This window comes from Mixophyes fleayi, chromosome 7, assembly GCF_038048845.1.
Source record: "Mixophyes fleayi isolate aMixFle1 chromosome 7, aMixFle1.hap1, whole genome shotgun sequence".
NCBI lineage: Eukaryota > Metazoa > Chordata > Amphibia > Anura > Limnodynastidae > Mixophyes > Mixophyes fleayi.
In genome coordinates, this window is record NC_134408.1 from 105,896,543 (window position 1) to 105,915,174 (window position 18,632).

General features: G+C 42.4%; 1 long non-coding RNA gene across 1 annotated transcript; it reads right to left on the bottom strand.

The window, feature by feature from the left end:
• Window positions 1-7,389: 7,389 nt before the first annotated feature.
• On the bottom strand, window positions 7,390-8,087 carry LOC142097020 (uncharacterized). Its single transcript, XR_012678083.1, has 2 exons — window positions 7,942-8,087; window positions 7,390-7,807 (listed from the first exon to the last, which is right to left on the bottom strand). It is a non-coding gene; the product is annotated as an uncharacterized LOC142097020 (long non-coding RNA).
• Between the last annotated feature and the right edge of the window lie 10,545 nt (window positions 8,088-18,632).

Genomic DNA, 18,632 nt, shown 5'->3' on the forward strand with positions numbered 1-18,632 from the left:
ACAGTGTATCTACGTTACAAAATGACACACTATACACCTTTTCTGCGCAGAAAATTGAAAGTTCCCAACAACAGTAATAATGTCTCAGAGGTTTTCACAAGTAATTATACTATGCACATATAATAACTATCAAGACGATTGTTTAACCACGTGGCAAATCTACCAGAAGTTCGCGTACGCACAGCAGGAAATACACATACGCTCAGCAATGCAATACACTTTAAAACGTAAAACGACAATAAAAAGAAACATTTTTCTTTCTTGTCCCTAGATTCTAATTAGCGTTCCTTCAGTCTATGCAACAATGGACATTCGGTCTCTCAACACAAAGTGAACCACAGGTCTTAAACACATTACTTTCTTTCCTGCTATGCGACGCGTCCGTCAATCCACCCTTTGTTGAGGAACCGAATAACGTAAGCGTTGCATACCTGCCGATAACGTAACTCCTAAACTCACGAGCCCCCAATTATTAAAGTAATTCTATTATTTTAATATAAGCATTGCCCAATCAATTGTATGTGTTTCCAAAGCACATGGTGGTTTATTTTAGCAGATGTAAATAGTCAACAATTCAATACATTATTATATTATAATAAAGTACAGTACAGCACAGCCAATACCAAAAGTTACATACATACATACCGCTGCAATCGCTGCGCTTCCATGGGTCCCAATGGAACAGTGTATCTGTTAGATAACTGTGGTCAGAGTAGACTGACCCTGGTGGGGGATGCAGCTATTATATATACAGTCAGTGTTTCATTGTGAACAATAGAGATGACGTAGCTTGCTTCTATAGGTCCAGGCACAGGGTGGCTCCAGGGTAAACAGTTCATAGGCTGATTCAATCTAAGGAATCCAAAGGAGGGGGTCGTCTCTCCAGGGGGTCTGCTCCTTTCATAGCCAGCATCATACAAAAGGTTTATTCCCTAATATCAATAACCAAAGTATGCAATGTGCGATCTCTTCGCCGACTGCACCGGACAGCTGCTGATGATTAGGGCTTCAATATGATATCAGGCATGATACCTTTCCTATAACCTAAACCTTTAATAACACTAAAATGTACATATAATCATATTATATAAACTAATAATAAACCAAATGCTATCTGCTCATAAATTACAGTGTAACGGAACCAATATGAATTGTATAAATAACTAAATGTTGTAATGCGAGTGTGTGCGTGCCTATTTTACCGTGCGATCACATCACGCTACGTGCTACGTGGCGTACGCTTCGCAATACGTTTCCCTTCACAAGGCAGCTCCGCTTTAAATTTAAGCGCTGAAGACGCCGAACTGGCAGGTGTTGAAGAACCCGGAGCTTCATACATTTACCCCCAGATTAGAGTTTGGCAAACAACATCTAAAAAAGCCATTACAGTTCTGGAACAACATCCTATAGACAGATGAGACAAATATCAACTTGTTCCAGAGTGATGGGAGGAGAAGAGTATGGAGAAGGAAAGGAACTGCTCATGATCCAAAACATACCACCTCATCAGTGAAGCATGGTGGTGGTAGTGACATGGCGTGGGCATGTATGGAACAAATACAATGGAACTGGTTACCTTGTATTTATTGATGATGTGACTGCTGACAAAAGCAGCAGGATGAATTCTGAAGTGTTTCGGGCAATATTATCTGCTCATATTAAGTCCAATGCTTCAGAACTTATTGGATGGCGCTTCACCATGCAGATGGACAATGACTCGAAGGATACTGCAAAAGCAACCAAAGAGTTTTTTAAGGCTAACAAGTGAAATGTTATGCAATGGCCATGTCAATCACCTAACCTTAGGGCCGTAACTAGGGCTGTGCCACAGGGGCGACCGCCCAGTGCGCAATGCTGAAGGGGGGCGCAATTTAGGAAAATTTTAGGTTCATTTGGTTAAAATTGAGGGCTATGGGGGCGGCAATTGTCTTTCTTGCCCCAGGCGCTAGAATTCTAAGTTATGGCTCCGGACCCGCATCTGTTATCTACCTGGCCGGCATTGTTGATTACCATTATCAGCTCCATCATCTGTGACAAGCCGTGCCAATAGTGACTGAATATGTTGGGACTTTGTTGATTCCTGTGCCTCAATTCTACTTTAAATAGAGACTCTGGTTATTGCATATGCAGCTTGTATTAATGAATGTTGCTGACAGTTACTATTGTTGTATGTCTTCGTGATCATCATCTGCAAATCACTCAAGTCTTCATAGAACCCTTGTATTAATGTTTTACAATAAAATGGTAATATTTGTTACCACCATTTGATGGCCAAATTGGATCATTCTCCTGCTATGTAACGTGTTCTCAAGCTGTCACATGTTTTCTCTCACAGAGTGTCAAGTAGCAATTTTTTAAAGCGTCCTTAGAGAACCAGGCTTACAAAAGGTGCTGAAAAGCCAGATGAGTGAAGAAAGTTATTATGGGATCAGGATATATGCGTTTCTGAAGAGACTCGTTTAAGAGATACACTCAGATTGGCACGCCATTCTGCCACTGAATAGTGCACGAGATCTGTTGATACCTTAGATATCATTGTCCTACACATGATGGTGTCACTTATATACAGGGCCTTTCAGAGGTTCATAGAGGCTCGGGGAAACCCAAATTAAGGTAACAAACTGTTTGATGCACTTATGTTCATCTATGTCACTTGGGATTGTTATCTGTAGAATCGAGTTCAACACCTTTGCTTTTCTACAACGAGAATTACCGCTAAACCAGTAACTCACCCGCTACGTGGAATCCCCTTCGTTTACAGATCAGCTACTTCTATATTATTATTCTGTTTGGATGGTTGCTGTATCAGTGATTCCCATTCCTCTGCCGTGTTTTACTTTATTGGATCTAGCATTCTCCATTCATCATCCTCAGCGTTGAACTTTTGCTCTACTCCTCCCCTGCAGTTGTCAAGGGTTACCTATTGTGAAGTGGTGTGTTGTGAGTTGTTTCTTCAAGTGACTAACCTGCCGTGTGTTCTGTTTCTGCCGTTATATATATATTCATCATCACCTGTATCCATTGTGTCCTAACCTCCACTACCCTCTGCTAGTGCTTGTCTGGGAGACCGCGACCTGCAGGACAGGAGCAGCGGAGTCCATATCCCCTTGCGGGGATCCCTGGTGAAAACCTCCTACACGCTAGACTCCGCACTTCTGGGCAAGTTCCAATCTCGGCAGAGGCAGGGGATCTATAAAAATCATTCAGAGTCGTGACACCGTGCAGGTAACAGGTGTAGATCATAGCGTTTACCACGAGCAGTGGAACAAGTATGCAGAAATTGAGGAATTCCAACAAACAGCAGCGATGACCCCACAGCAATGATGAATAGCAGCTTACCACGGATTGTGGAACAGGTAATAGCAGTAAGCAATGCAGGCTGAGCAGGTAACAGGTGTAGATCATAGCGTTTACCACGAACAGTGGAAAAAGTATGCAGAGATCAAGGAAGTCCAACATACAGCAGCAATGAACACCCAGCAATGATGAATAGCAGCTTACCACGGATTGTGGAACAGGTAACAGGTGTAGATCATAGCGTTTACCATGAACAGTGGAAAAAGTATGCAGAGATCAAGGAAGTCCAACATACAGCAGCGATGAACACACAGCAATGATGAATAGCAGCTTACCACGGATTGTGGAACAGGTAACAGCAGTCAGCGATGCAGGCCGCTCAGGTAACGGGTGTATTTCATAGCATTTACCACGAGCAGCAGATAAACTCAGTTTCCACTATTAAAGTAATTCTATTGTTTTCAAATAAGCATTGCCCAAGCGATTGTATTGTGTTTCTAACGCACAAAGTGATTTATTTTAGCAGATGTAAAAAGTTAACAGTTCAATACATGATTGTAATATAATACAGTACAGTACAGCCAATACCAAAAGTTACATACATACCGTGCTCTTATCGCATGCGCTCGCTGCGCTAACCACGGGCACCCCTGGACAGTGATTCACCTTTGAATACTGTGATCAGTGAAGTCTGAGGCTGGTGGGGGTGCAGCTATGATATATATGCAGTCAGTGTTATAGAGTGAACAATAGAGATGACGTAGCTTGCTTCTATAGGTCCAGACAAAGGTGGTTCCAGGGTAAACAGGTCATAGGCTGATTCAATCTAAGGAATCCAAAGGTGGGGGTCGTCTCTCCAGGGGATGTGCTCCAGTTACAATGAATTCATTAGCATTTCACATTCTGATATCACTCTGGCTATTTATTCCCTAACATCAATAACTAGAGTATGCAATATGCAATCTCTTCGGCGATGGAACCGGACAGCTGCTGATGAATAGGGGATTAGTATGATATCAGACATGAAACATTTCCCATAACCTGAACCTTAGATAACACTAAAGTGTACATATAATCATAATATAAAAACTAATAATAAACCAAATACTGTCTGCTCATAAATTACTGTGTAATGGATCCAATATGAATATGAGTTACATAAATAACTAAATGTTGTCATGCGAGTGTGTGCGTGCGTATTTTACCGTGCGATCGCACCACGCACTGTATTAGGTGGCGTACGGATCTGTGTTACGTGGCGTACGAATCGCAATCGCACGGCAAACCAATATTAACCAATATACTTTCGTTCACCCAATTATACGACTTCGACACCACGGGTATGCATGCAGGGCCTGATTAAGGGTTCTGGCCGCCCTAGGCTAATACGGCCGCAGCGCCCCCCCCCCCCCCCCCTCCTCTGAATATATAGGTGTATAGGAACACTCCTGAATATGAATGTTCAGGTGTATTCTCCAGCATTCAAATTTAGACAGATTGTGCCATTGTCTCTTACCTGTTCTTGCTCTTCTCTCTTGCAACTTTGTTATCCTCTCGCTGGCTTCTGGAAAGTTGGCGTCCTGTTTTGAAAATGCAAAAATGTATTATAATGCAAACCCTGAATGATTAGGCCCTTTAGTTAAAACAAAACACTCCATTATGGCCAGCTAAAAGTACCCCATTGGACAGGCATATATAAGCAATATCTGAATATTTGTTGTCAATCAAATACAAACCTCTACCAGCCCCATCTCACTAATATTTAGTATTCTAGTGATTGCTGAGACCACCCATGTGACCACCACACAATCATGAGATTCTGCCCCCCAAAGCTGCTGTATTTTTTAAATACCCCCTGCAGCCATTTTCCTTAACCACAACCCCCCACAGCCATTTTCCTTAACCCCTGCTTCAGCCATTTTCTTTACCTCCCACCCTGCATCCATCCCCCTTGCAGCTATTTTCCTTACCTCCACTCTGCTAGCTAGCTATCCCCCCGTCACATCAAAACTCCCCCAGTCACATATATCAGCCCCCCTCCTCTGCCCTCCTTCATACATATCAACCTCTCTCCCTCCCTATAGATTTTCATGGCAGCCCCCCCCTCCCACCCTATAGATTTGTATGACAGTCCCCCTCTCCCTCCCTATACATATGCATGACAGTCCCCCCTCTCCCTCCCTATAGATATGCAGGGTAGTCCCCCCCCTCCCTATAGATATGCAGGGTAGTCCCCCCCCTCTCTATAGATATGCAGGGCAGTTACCCCTCCCTATAGATATGCAGGGCAGTTCCCCTCCTCCCTATAGATATGCAGGGCAGTTCCCCCCCCTCCCTATAGATATGCAGGGCAGTTCCCCCCCTCCCTATAGATATGCAGGGCAGTTCCCCCCCCTCCCTATAGATATGCAGGGCAGTTCCCCCCCCTCCCTATAGATATGCAGGGCAGTTCCCCCCCTATAGATATGCATGGCAGTTCCCCCCCCCCTCCCTATAGATATGCAGGGCAGTTCCCCCCTCCCTATAGATATGCAGGGCAGTTCCCCCCCCTCCCTATAGATATGCAGGGCAGTTCCCCCCCTCCCTATAGATATGCAGGGCAGTTCCCCCCCCTCCCTATAGATATGCAGGGCAGTTCCCCCCCTCCCTATAGATATGCAGGGCAGTTCCCCCCCCTCCCTATAGATATGCAGGGCAGTCCCCCCCCTCCCTATAGATATGCAGGGCAGTTCCCCCCCTCCCTATAGATATGCAGGGCAGTTCCCCCCCCTCCCTATAGATATGCAGGGCAGTTCCCCCCCCCTCCCTATAGATATGCAGGGCAGTTTCCCCCTTCAATTACCTGTAGTTGTGCCAGCGTCGCTCCTCTCCTCAGATCAGCAGATAGGAAGTGAAGACGTCCTGCTTCCTGTCTGCTGCACAGCAACAGGCAGCCTGGCGATTGGCTGTGTGTTGCTAACCACTGACCACCATTGCTTTTGATTGTCGAGCCCTCCACCCCCCCCCGCGGCGACCCCCCCCCCACTCTGAAAAAAAATGAATGAAGAAAAAAAAAAAAATGTAAAATTTTTTTTTTTTTTTTAAAAAAAAAATACCCACAGGGCAGCGCCCCCCGGGACCCAGCGCCCTCAGCCTAGTGGTTGATGAGGCCCTGTATGCATGCCAACAGAGACATCAGAATAACAGATATGACTTGAAGAACCGGCAATGCAAGATTGAAAGGAGAGGCCTTATAAAGGGAGGCTGACCAATGGTAAACTTGACCAGTACACAGGTGTAGCAAACACAGGTGCAGACCATGACTAATCATCTGCACTAGAACAGGAATTAAAGTGACAGTCAGTGTTTAGAGGCTCGGGTAGAGATACCTGGGGAGCGGAGTGTGACAACATCCTTAAAGCATAGTGGTGGGTTAGTTGACAATATTAACCCTAGTCTGTGTGGTAGGGAATATAGATTGTAAACTCCTCTGGGGCTGGGAGTGATGTGCATGATAAAATATTCTCTGTAAGGCACAGATCATTATATAGGTGCTATATGAAAACATGTCAATAAATAAATCTTATATTAGAAATGCTAAAAGAATCTCAGATATACTTCTATCTTTTGATGCTAAAAAATGCATTCAATAGAATATCGTGGACATTTATATCCCTCACTCTGGAAGTGGTTAGCATCTATAGAGATTTCCTTACAGTCATATTTGCCCTATATTCAGACCCATCAGCAATGATAGTGATCAATGGGACACCATCCAATAGGGTTATTATCCGAAACGGTACTAGACAAAGATGTCCGCTGTCGTCCATGGTCTTCACTGTGGTTATTGAACCCTTACCGGCAGTCATTAGATCTTCACAAGATCCTCCGCTCTCTTTCAGTTTACAATCTGATCTGGCTTTGTGGCGCCCCTTTAAAATTTATTGGCCAGGCAGTATAATTATGTATTTTATGTATTCCTTATTTATCTTTAAACTTTAGACTTCTTGCCTTAAGGCTTTTAAATGTGTGTTTATTCTGCACCATTTGTGCAGCGTGCATGTAACATGTACATTAAACCCCTTAATACTTAAAAGATCACAGTAGACCAAATTCGGCTTATTTTTTTATTCCATGCTTCTTAATTGCACTTAGATTAGCCTTAATGCTAAAAAACTTCGTGTCATGCTTCTTAATTGCACTTAGATTAACCTAAATGCTAAATAACTGAGTGTCATGCTTCTTAATTGCACTTAGATTAACCTTAATTCTTCTGCATTGGGACCATTACCATTTTGCACTTAGATTAGCCTTAATTCTTCTGCATGGGACCATTACCATTGTCAGCATGTCTAAACCTTGCACCTTGTCTAAACCTAACTTATTTGTTTTTCCTTTTCTTCTTTTTTTCTTTTTTTTGTATTTTCTGAATGCTCTTTAGGGTGAATTGAGGTGACTCCGGCAGATGGAGAAGGTCACCGTCACCGTCACATCTTATGCCTCTAAAACGTCAGACGATTACGTCTGTAACCTGTAACAATGAAAAATAACAGCTTATTAAGTTAAAGATTCACTTTTTCATGGTAGACAGAATTTGTAGAGGAAATCTTGTACAACACTGGTCTAGACTGTAATTTATACATTAGCTGGAACATATATATTTACCTCTCCGTGTGCCTTTAGTAACGGTCACACGCTTCTTCTGCCTTGTGTACCGTCTCCTCTTCCGGGAAGTCACTGCCCGAGTTTTGGGCAGGTGGCCCTTCTTTTGTTTCCTTTGATAGGCCATTGTAGTGGCCAATTTGCCTTCAGCCAGGAGCAAATGACTTGTGGGCTCCCAGCCCCCACTTTTATACCCTGAGACTACTTATGATGTCATATGGGTGGGGTTTGGGTGTAGTCTGGCCAATTTTTGTGACATTGTCAATTTGTCGTGTGGGTGTGGCCAATTAACCAGTCATAAGGTTCACACTAAACATTAACATCTGAGTTCACAGCAACAATAAAACAGGTGACTGAAATATATGTTCCAGGAGAAGAAAGAAGCAAGCTTTATATTTGGTTTGTAAACACAATCACATATATTTGGAAACGGTGTGAAAAACAGCTCAAACAGACCTAAACGTAGTGGGAGGGTTATTAAGTACAGCCAGGGTTTCCAGCTGTCAGTAAATTTATTGACACTAAAATAACTGAATTTGCTACCAGTCAATAACAAAAGTAAATGTCAGAAAAAAACAGACCATGAGATGAAAAGAAATTGATCACAATAATTTCTTACAGGTGATTATGCTTAATCATTAATCTTCTCTTAATCCAGAAAACCATATCCATATGTATTGATAATGGAAGCACTCTTTTTGTATATGACATAACACAAATCAAAGTAAAAACATATTATTTATTACCTGATGAGGCATGTAGAGTAAGTTCTCCTCTGTGAAGTGAGGTGGTAAGATGCCAGCGACTTGCCTCCACAGCCTGCGGGTTCGCTGAGTAACCATCACTGGGTATAGGATTCCCACTACCCTCTTTATTGAAGCACCCAATGCTACATTGGACATTGAGCTGGACAACATCAAATGTCTTCTCAAAAACATTGAACAGATATGAGATAAATGGGATGAGATCATCATAGATTTACCCACCAGTCGTCACCTACCCACTCAATCCGATGCCGAAAAAGCACTTTAGAGTCAACGATTTCTATGTAGCTGTAGACTCCATTCTCTCTGGTTTTCATCGTCCATTTACTTCATTGGAAGTCATTTGTGATTTGCAGAGCCGTAACTAGGGTGGTATGGGTGGTGCCGTCGCCCAGGGCGCAAGCCCAAGGGGGCGCAGCAGCCGCCCGCTACCTACCTCTGTGCCCTGGCTCAATCACACACAGCTTCCCCCACCAAAAGAAAACAAAAGAGTGTTCCAATTGTCTATTGTTAATTTGTCTTTCAAGAGTGATTTTTTTCTATTTCTCTATCCCACCCCTCTGATCACTAAGTCTATACTCCTTTTGTGTCCCCTTTATCTGTGAGAAGAAAAACAAGATAGTTATCTTAAAACCGCAAACAAAACAAACATTTCCATTCTTTACCATCGGCCAGCGATTAGGAAAACACGCATTTGACAACATAAAACAAACAAACAAAATCAATAAAGATTACCTTTTTTTAAAATTCAGTTTCTTTCTACACTTTGCACATTAATAATCACCACAGTTTTAACCTTTACCTTGTCTAGTTGTAGGATTGCATGTCTGACCTGTACCCTAGAGTTGGCTATAACTCTCCCCCAAAGTATTAGTTGTTACCGAGTGTGCAATCAATTGTAGGGGAACCTCTGAGAGAAGTGTACGCCTCTTTTGTGGATGTCTATGTGATTTCCAACCCAGGTATCCGTTCTTCTCTCTACACAGTTCCTACTCATGTGTCCCTTCTTATGGCAGTAGAAACACGTCCCTGTCATGTCTGCACACTGTTTTGCTAGGTGTCCTATTTTATTGCATTGAATACACTTCCTCAACTCATGTTGTTTCTCTTCTTTTTTACAATCTCTTGCGAAATGGCCTTCTTCGTTACACTTAAAACACCTGATTTTTCTATGTTTCTTATTATGTGGGTTGTATGCTGGTGGTCGGGTTTGCAGACCCTCTAATGCTGGGATACTTACCATCATTACCCTATCACTTAGTGTCTCTTTCTGTTTATTCATACTTCTATCATGTTCTATAGCTGACTCCCTGAGAGCACTTACAGTGATTCCTTTCCAGTTTGGTAATGAAGTTTGCACCCTTCTTTTCAAGTTTTCCCTGAGGCCATCCATTAGAACTTTAACAGCAACCTCTCTGTAGTGTACATTATCTTTTATGTCTGGTACCCCAGTATATTTGCCCATTTCTATTAGAGCTCTGCAAAAATAGTCTGTTGCATTTTCACTATCTTTTTGCTGGATAGTAAAAATTTAACTCCAGTCCACTATCACTGGGAAATATATGGCCAACCGTGTGATTATTTGTCTAATATTGTCCTGATTATCATCCTCGGTTAAGGATTCATCCTCTTCCAACATACAATCCTTAATGAACTTTTGTATATCAGTATTGAGAGGAAGACAGGTCTTCAATAATACTCGCCAATCATTATTAGTTGGCTCATACATATTACCATAATATCTAATAAACTGCTGACATTTGGTCAAATCTTTCCTAGGAGCAGGGAAATCAGACAAAATTGAAAATGTTTCAGACCTAGTGCATGTATCATGCTTTGCTACATGTTTTAAGGGAACGTCACCATCTCTGTCCGCTTTCCCATTGGGAACTGTTGTAGTGCAGACAGGATGTAAGTCTACCAAATGACTATGTTCTGAACTAGTTGCTGAAATTGCTGCTGCAGTACAATGGATGTCTCCCCCTGTGTTAACCTTTTCATTATTCTCACCACTTTCAGCCGCTGCCCCTGCTGGTGGGACCGTCCCTCTTCTTTGTCCTGAAACATTACTTTTAACAATACTTAAAACAACATACAAGTTACTAGTTACAGTTTTTACATTTTTGGTATTGGCTGTACTTCCCGCCCCGACCAAATTTGTCGGGGGCGTGTTTGCGCTCAGTTCGCCACGCTTTGCAACACACACTTCCGGAATGCTTGTTTCCGGTACGCTTACTTCCGCTGAACACGCGTTTTTCGCTACACTCACTTCCGCTGTGCGTTCTCTGCTCTGCCACGTGTTACCTTCCATTTGCCACGATTTTAAACAATGATTATGTGCATTTCTCACTTTCGTTGACTTAATCAACCGTACTTTATCTTTTACGGTATTTAGTACCTCTGCATTAAAACTCCCTATTGTTGGAAAAGGCTTATCACAATCTTTGGTCATTTCGACCCACGTGTCACAATACACGTATTCACCATATTTTTCACACATGAGAAATCTCGCTGACTCAATAAGACCTTCCTTAGGCAGTACAATGGCCATCTCTAGCGTATGCTTAGCACCCATGTTGAACAATATACCTTTTACCCGGAACACAGACACACCGCAATGCTCTGTTCCTTCCGGCTAACAATACCCTTTTATGTGGAATACAGACACACCGCAATGCTCTGTTCTTTCCACCCAACAATTTCAACTATGTTGCTACAATCACCGCTAGAGATCTGTAATGCTCGGTGAACGTATTTCCTTTAGCCGCGTTCTCGCTTTTCTCGCACCAGGCGAGGATCTCTAATACAGAAATATCACTGTGGGCCCCAAGGGCTATCAGCTCCTCGATACCCTGGCTCAACCACAAAAATCTGCTGAGTTTATTATCGCTGGTAGCGCAAGTTGTTACAATCAACCTACCTTTCCAGTATAATTCCTCCTAGCTGCTTCACCAATTCGCACTAACGGTGCGGTTAGATCGCACTGCCTACCAATACTAATTATTAGCAAACCTTGCGATCTATTGGTAGCGCTTTGCGAAAACCCGGTTTTCGCATTCGGTATACCTGCCCTGTATACCGTCCTTCAGTTGGGCAATCCGCCTCGTCAGACAGCAACTGAGAACAATGAATAATAACAGTGTATCTACGTTACAAAATCACACACTATACACCTTTTCTGCGCAGAAAATTGAAAGTTCCCAACAACAGTAATAATGTCTCAGAGGTTTTCACAAGTAATTATACTATGCACATATAATAACTATCAAGACGATTGTTTAACCACGTGGCAAATCTACCGGAAGTTCGCGTACGCACAGCAGGAAATACACATACGCTCAGCAATGCAATACACTTTAAAACGTAAAACGACAATAAAAAGAAACATTTTTCTTTCTTGTCCCTAGATTCTAATTAGCGTTCCTTCAGTCTATGCAACAACGGACATTCGGTCTCTCAACACAAAGTGAACCACAGGTCTTAAACACATTACGTTCTTTCCTGCTATGCGACGCGTCCGTCAATCCACCCTTTGTTGAGGAACCGAATAACGTAAGCGTTGCATACCTGCCGATAACGTAACTCCTAAACTCACGAGCCCCCAATTATTAAAGTAATTCTATTATTTTAATATAAGCATTGCCCAATCAATTGTATGTGTTTCCAAAGCACATGGTGGTTTATTTTAGCAGATGTAAATAGTCAACAATTCAATACATTATTATATTATAATAAAGTACAGTACAGCACAGCCAATACCAAAAGTTACATACAAACATACCGCTGCAATCGCTGCGCTTCCATGGGTCCCAATGGAACAGTGTATCTGTTAGATAACTGTGGTCAGAGTAGACTGACCCTGGTGGGGGATGCAGCTATTATATATACAGTCAGTGTTTCATTGTGAACAATAGAGATGACGTAGCTAGCTTCTATAGGTCCAGGCACAGGGTGGCTCCAGGGTAAACAGTTCATAGGCTGATTCAATCTAAGGAATCCAAAGGAGGTGGTCGTCTCTCCAGGGGGTCTGCTCCTTTCATAGCCAGCATCATACAAAAGGTTTATTCCCTAATATCAATAACTAAAGTATGCAGTGTTCGATCTCTTCGCCGACTGCACCGGACAGCTGCTGATGATTAGGGCTTCAATATGATATCAGGCATGATACCTTTCCTATAACCTAAACCTTTAATAACACTAAAATGTACATATAATCATATTATATAAACTAATAATAAACCAAATGCTATCTGCTCATAAATTACAGTGTAACGGAACCAATATGAATTGTATAAATAACTAAATGTTGTTATGCGAGTGTGTGCGTGCGTATTTTACCGTGCGATCGGATAACGCCACGTGGTGTACGCTTTGCAATACGCACGGCAAACCAATATTAAACCACTATACTTTCGTTCATTCAATTATACGACTTCAACACCAACTTTTTAAATATACAATCAAGTCCATAAATATTGGGACATCGACACAATTCTCATATTTTGGGCTCTATACACCACCACAATGGATTTGAAATGAAACTAAAAAGATGTGCTTTAACTGCAGACTTCCGGCTTTAATTTGAGGGTATTTACATCCAAATCAGGTGAATGGTGTAGGAATTACAACAGTTTCTATATGTGCCTCACACTTATTAAGGGACCAAAAGTAATGGGACAATCGACTCAAAACCTATTTCATGGACATGTGTGGGCTATTCCCTCGTTATTTCATCATCAAATAAGCAGGTAAAAGGTCTGGAGTTGATTCTAGGTGTGATATTTGCATTTGGAATCTGTTGCTGTCGACTCTCAATATGAGATCCAAAGAGCTGTCATTATCAGTGAAGCAAGCCATCATTAGGCTGAAAAATTAAAACAAACCCATCAGAGAGATAGCAAAAACATTAGACGTGGCCAAATCAACTGTTTGGAACATTCTTAAAAAGAAAAATTGCACCTAAGAGCTCAAAAACACGAAGACCACGGAAAACAACTGTGGTGGATGACAGAAGAATTTTTTCCCTGGTGAAGAAAAACCCCTTCACAACAGTTGGCCAAATCAAGAACACTCTCCTGGAGGTAGTTGTATATGTGTCAAAGTCAACAATCAAGAGAAGACTTCACAAGAGTGAATATAGAGGATTCACCACAAGGTGTAAACCATTTGTGAACCACAAAAACAGGAAGACCAGGGGGTAAATGTATGAAGCTCCGGGTTCTTCAACACCCGCGAGTTCGGCGTTTTCAGCGCTTAAATTTAAAGTGGCGCTGCCTTGTAAAGGGAAGTTTCCCTTCACAAGGCAGCTCCGCTTTAAATTTAAGCGCTGAAGACGCCGAACTGGCAGGTGTTGAAGAACCCGGAGCTTCATACATTTACCCCCAGATTAGAGTTTGGCAAACAACATCTAAAAAAGCCATTACAGTTCTGGAACAACATCCTATAGACAGATGAGACAAATATCAACTTGTTCCAGAGTGATGGGAGGAGAAGAGTATGGAGAAGGAAAGGAACTGCTCATGATCCAAAACATACCACCTCATCAGTGAAGCATGGTGGTGGTAGTGACATGGCGTGGGCATGTATGGAACAAATACAATGGAACTGGTTACCTTGTATTTATTGATGATGTGACTGCTGACAAAAGCAGCAGGATGAATTCTGAAGTGTTTCGGGCAATATTATCTGCTCATATTAAGTCCAATGCTTCAGAACTTATTGGATGGCGCTTCACCATGCAGATGGACAATGACTCGAAGGATACTGCAAAAGCAACCAAAGAGTTTTTTAAGGCTAACAAGTGAAATGTTATGCAATGGCCATGTCAATCACCTAACCTTAGGGCCGTAACTAGGGCTGTGCCACAGGGGCGACCGCCCAGTGCGCAATGCTGAAGGGGGGCGCAATTTAGGAAAATTTTAGGTTCATTTGGTTAAAATTGAGGGCTATGGGGGCGGCAATTGTCTTTCTTGCCCCAGGCGCTAGAATTCTAAGTTATGGCTCCGGACCCGCATCTGTTATCTACCTGGCCGGCATTGTTGATTACCATTATCAGCTCCATCATCTGTGACAAGCCGTGCCAATAGTGACTGAATATGTTGGGACTTTGTTGATTCCTGTGCCTCAATTCTACTTTAAATAGAGACTCTGGTTATTGCATATGCAGCTTGTATTAATGAATGTTGCTGACAGTTACTATTGTTGTATGTCTTCGTGATCATCATCTGCAAATCACTCAAGTCTTCATAGAACCCTTGTATTAATGTTTTACAATAAAATGGTAATATTTGTTACCACCATTTGATGGCCAAATTGGATCATTCTCCTGCTATGTAACGTGTTCTCAAGCTGTCACATGTTTTCTCTCACAGAGTGTCAAGTAGCAATTTTTTAAAGCGTCCTTAGAGAACCAGGCTTACAAAAGGTGCTGAAAAGCCAGATGAGTGAAGAAAGTTATTATGGGATCAGGATATATGCGTTTCTGAAGAGACTCGTTTAAGAGATACACTCAGATTGGCACGCCATTCTGCCACTGAATAGTGCACGAGATCTGTTGATACCTTAGATATCATTGTCCTACACATGATGGTGTCACTTATATACAGGGCCTTTCAGAGGTTCATAGAGGCTCGGGGAAACCCAAATTAAGATTATTGGAGATTTCAAATTAGAAGTGCTTTTCTAATTTGTCACAGATGATGGAGCTGATAACGGTAATCAACAATGCCGGCCAGGTAGATAACAGATGCGGTTCATAGCGTTCATCACAAACAGTGGAACAGCGATGCAGGCCGAGTGTCACATGCCGGTCCCATAAACAGGTAACAGCGCTGTGACTTTCCCCTTGTTAACGGTGATTGAACTTTCTACCTGGTTCTAAGACATTACTTTCACACAGGTGCTCCTGGTTACTTTGTTCTGGACCTCCTCACGATTCTCATTGGTTCTGAGTACTATTTAAACCTCCCATGGTTCTCTGTTCATTGCCTGTTTTTCGTGTTACTCACTCAGTACTAGGATTTGACTTCCATAGGTTGATCTTCCTATTATCCATTGCTGTCTGGATTTGGCTGTCTCTTCATTGCTGCTGCTAACCTGCATGCTGAACTACCATTGTGATCCACTTGCTGCACCTGTGGCTCAAGTTCTCCATCTCTACCCGGCTGGCTCAACACCGCTATTTCTTCATTGTGAGATCTACTGCCGAGTTACCTGTCACCTGTAGTTCCACGCTTGGCTCAGCTGAAACTTCACTCCGCTGCTAACCTGCACGCTGAACTATTATTGTACTGCTTGCTGCACCTGTGTCTATTACCACAGCTCAAGTTTCTCACTTCTAACTGGCCGGCTCAACACTGCTGTGGTTTTACTATTGGATCTACTACTGAGCTATCTGTCACCTTTAGTTCCACACACGGCTCAGATATACTTCGCTCCTCCGCTACTTCTAGGTAACAAACTGTTTGATGCACTTATGTTCATCTATGTCACTTGGGATTGTTATCTGTAGAATCGAGTTCAACACCTTTGCTTTTCTACAACGAGAATTACCGCTAAACCAGTAACTCACCTGCTACGTGGAATCTCCTTCGTTTACGGATCAGCTACTTCTATATTATTATTCTGTTTGGATGGTTGCTGTATCAGTGATTCACATTCCTCTGCCGTGTGTTACTTTATTGGATCTAGCATTCTCCATTCATCATCCTCAGCGTTGAACTTTTGCTCTACTCCTCCCCTGCAGTTGTCAAGGGTTACCTATTGTGAAGTGGCGTGTTGTGAGTTGTTTCTTCAAGTGACTAACCTGCCATGTGTTCTGTTTCTGCCGTTATATATATATTCATCATCACCTGTATCCATTGTGTCCTAACCTCCACTACCCTCTGCTAGGGCTTGTCTGGGAGACCGCGACCTGCAGGACAGGAGCAGCGGAGTCCATATCCCCTTGCGGGGATCCCTGGTGAAAACCTCCTACACGTTAGACTCCGCACTTCTGGGCAAGTTCCATCTCGGCAGAGGCAGGGGATCTATAAAAATCATTCAGAGTCGTGACACCGAGCAGGTAACAGGTGTAGATCATAGCGTTTACCACGAGCAGTGGAACAAGTATGCAGAAATTGAGGAATTCCAACAAACAGCAGCGATGACCCCACAGCAATGATGAATAGCAGCTTACCACGGATTGTGGAACAGGTAATAGCAGTAAGCAATACAGGCTGAGCAGGTAACAGGTGTAGATCATAGCGTTTACCACGAACAGTGGAAAAAGTATGCAGAGATCAAGGAAGTCCAACATACAGCAGCGATGAACACACAGCAATGATGAATAGCAGCTTACCACGGATTGTGGAACAGGTAACAGCAGTCAGCGATGCAGGCCGCGCAGGTAACGGGTGTATTTCATAGCATTTACCACGAGCAGCAGATAAACTCAGTTTCCACTATTAAAGTAATTCTATTGTTTTCAAATAAGCATTGCCCAAGCGATTGTATTGTGTTTCTAACGCACAAAGTGATTTATTTTAGCAGATGTAAAAAGTTAACAGTTCAATACATGATTGTAATATAATACAGTACAGTACAGCCAATACCAAAAGTTACATACATACCGCGCTCTTATCGCATGCGCTCGCTGCGCTAACCACGGGCACCCCTGGACAGTGATTCACCTTTGAATACTGTGATCAGTGTCTGAGGCTGGTGGGGGTGCAGCTATGATATATATGCAGTCAGTGTTATAGAGTGAACAATAGAGATGACGTAGCTTGCTTCTATAGGTCCAGACAAAGGTGGTTCCAGGGTAAACAGGTCATAGGCTGATTCAATCTAAGGAATCCAAAGGTGGGGGTCGTCTCTCCAGGGGATGTGCTCCAGTTACAATGAATTCATTAGCATTTCACATTCTGATATCACTCTGGCTATTTATTCCCTAACATCAATAACTAGAGTATGCAATATGCAATCTCTTCGGCGATGGAACCGGACAGCTGCTGATGAATAGGGGATTAGTATGATATCAGACATGAAACATTTCCCATAACCTGAACCTTAGATAACACTAAAGTGTACATATAATCATAATATATAAACTAATAATAAACCAAATACTGTCTGCTCATAAATTACTGTGTAATGGATCCAATATAAATATGAGTAACATAAATAACTAAATGTTGTCATGCGAGTGTGTGCGTGCGTATTTTACCTTGCGATCACACCACGCACTGTGTTAGGTGGCGTACGGATCTGTGTACGTGGCGAACGAATCGCAATCGCACGGCAAACCAATATTAACCAATATACTTTCGTTCACCCAATTATACGACTTCGACACCACGGGTATGCATGCCAACAGAGACATCAGAGTAACAGATATGACTTGAAGAACCGGCAATGCAAGATTAAATGGAGAGGCCTTATAAAGGGAGGCTGACCAATGGTAAACCTGACCAGTACACAGGTGTAGCAAACACAGGTGCAGACCATGACTAATCATCTGCACTAGAACAGGAATTAAAGTGACAGTCAGTGTTTAGAGGCTCAGGTAGAGATACCTGGGGAGCGGAGTGTGACAACATCCTTAAAGCATAGTGGTGGGTTAGTTGACAATATTAACCCTAGTCTGTGTGGTAGGGAATATAGATTGTAAACTCCTCTGGGGCTGGGAGTGATGTGCATGATAAAATATTCTCTGTAAGGCACAGATCATTATATAGGTGCTATATGAAAACATGTCAATAAATAAATCTTATATTAGAAATGCTAAAAGAATCCCAGATATACTTCTATCTTTTGATGCTAAAAAATGCATTCAATAGAATATCGTGGACATTTATATCCCTCACTCTGGAAGTGGTTAGCATCTATGGAGATTTCCTTACAGTCATATTTGCCCTATATTCAGACCCATCAGCAATGATAGTGATCAAT